Source organism: Pseudophryne corroboree, chromosome 6, assembly GCF_028390025.1.
Source record: "Pseudophryne corroboree isolate aPseCor3 chromosome 6, aPseCor3.hap2, whole genome shotgun sequence".
Classification (NCBI taxonomy): domain Eukaryota; kingdom Metazoa; phylum Chordata; class Amphibia; order Anura; family Myobatrachidae; genus Pseudophryne; species Pseudophryne corroboree.
Genome location: NC_086449.1, coordinates 719,639,073 through 719,641,250, shown reverse-complemented (window position 1 = coordinate 719,641,250; position 2,178 = coordinate 719,639,073). Strand labels below are relative to the sequence as shown.

At 36.1% G+C, this 2,178-nt stretch overlaps 1 long non-coding RNA gene across 1 annotated transcript; it reads right to left on the bottom strand.

Annotated features, from left to right (window-relative positions):
• Positions 1 to 850: 850 nt before the first annotated feature.
• Positions 851 to 1,541, bottom strand: LOC134935608 (uncharacterized). Its single transcript, XR_010180286.1, has 3 exons — positions 1,442 to 1,541; positions 1,241 to 1,346; positions 851 to 1,058 (listed from the first exon to the last, which is right to left on the bottom strand). It is a non-coding gene; the product is annotated as an uncharacterized LOC134935608 (long non-coding RNA).
• Between the last annotated feature and the right edge of the window lie 637 nt (positions 1,542 to 2,178).

Here is a 2,178-nt window from a genome sequence, read left to right as displayed (position 1 = left end):
GTGCCTTGAGGACTGCATTTAGAACAACTGATTAAGGGGTTTATTTATGAAGCAGTGAAAAGTGTGGAGAAGTTGCCTATGGCAACCAATCAGCATTGAGGTAACATTTATAATTGGCATACTATACAATTGTATGGGGTAGCTGATTGGTTGCCATGAGCAATTTCTCCACTGGCTCACTTCTCTACACTACAGCTTCATGAATAGACACCTTAGTGACAGGAATAAAAGCATACACACAACACCAAATTGTCACTTTTCAGCCCCATGTGTACAGACCACAGCATTGTGAGCTGCCTCAGACTCTGTTTCAACTTTCTAGTCATACTGAAGTACAAGCATACTGGCTTGTTTAAGCAGATATACAAGGCCAGAGAAATAAGCAGGGTGCTTATTTCTCTGGCCTTGTATATCTGCTCAAACAAGCCAATACCACAGTGATCAATGTCTGTGACGAGCATGTGACGTACCCTTTTAGCAAGGACGGTATAAGATATATAGGATATATAGTGGACACTAAAAGGATATTTTCTTGGCAGGCCAATACTGATGTTTTCCACTAAGATAATTATACCGCCAGATATATATATATGACAAGAATTACTCTCCCACTGCGCTATTTCAAATAAAACACTAAAATTAATTAATTATATGGCTGCCTGTATCCTCTAAGTTCCCTGTTAGGAGGAACTAAATGTGTGAAAATATGAAACGAAATAGAGGAGATGGCGCCAAGGGAGTTATATCAACGCCCTACCTAAAAACGGACCCTTACAGTACTCTCCGGATAAATTACGTCAGATAACAAATACTAACATAAAAATTTATTAAAACAACATATAAACCCGACACAAATGTTCATAAGTATACAGAGTTGATACATTTACATTTGTCGCACAATTTGAACAATCAGTTTGTAGTGATGAGGAAAAAGCGTAGATATATCACTACGATTTCCTCCTCCTCCTTATTGTAGATTCGGAGGTAACATCAGATAATAGATAGATAAATAACCCAACGCGTTTCGTCTTGTTCCAAGACTTCATCAGGGGTAAAATCTACAATTGTAGAATAATAAGTCAAAACAAATACATAGCAATAAGCATCTTACACTCACATATAACATGACATATTGGTATCAAAAGAACATGACATAGCAACATGAGGAGGAAAACAGAATAAATAACATGAAAAAAGAGGAAAAAAGAGAACCAAAAAGCACAGGTTGTGAAAAACATACCTCTTCATTTCAGAACATATTGTCAGCACATAAAAGGTCATTCAAAGATGTATGAACAACATTTCAATATTTCAATGGGACTTGATTGATACAGCGAGGACCATACCTAATTAAAAAACGTTTAATAACCTTTATTAATTAAAGGACACTTTTTGTTCAATTAGGCAGAGATTGAGATTAATCCAATGGAACGGCACATACCTCATATATCATCAGCTTGAGTCTGACATTCAGATATTCGAATATGGGGAAGATTCATATGTGTATAGAATCTAACTGGTTCACAAGCATAAGGAACCTAATAAATTGATTAATTGGGTATTAATTATAAGAACACCTACGAGTTCATAAATAGACCCCTATCTTATTTTGACACCCATAATTATAAAAATTCTGGTATCATTAATGTCTGATCACTAATGAACAGATCTCATGACTAACCCGTGTGGTTTCTATATATGATACAGAACAAAGCCACAGAATTGGCTATAACAAACACCAATGTTACCACTATACAACGATCCTCTACTAAATGATCTGATTATAACCAGCCATTTATTCATATTTGGAAAACCCAGGACTAATTGTATTAACCATCAGTATAGTGAACCCACATGATATGTTTATTAGGGAAACCCATCCTTTATGGACGGTATCACTGATCTATGATCGAATAATTCAAAGAAATTACTCAAAGTGCTACCCACAGGGGGTGTAGTTCATTAGTGCCAATCATTAAAGAAATCTCTATAATATAGCACATACCTCGTCGGTCAGCAGCTTGAACCTGACACTCAGAGACTCAGGAGTGAAGGCAATTCAAATGGGTATAATGTCTAACCAATTTAGAACACGTGGTAGACCTGGTAAATTAATTGGGTTGATATCAATTAGACCATCTATTAAAGTACCAGTATGGTACAAAGAGTTCCCACCCC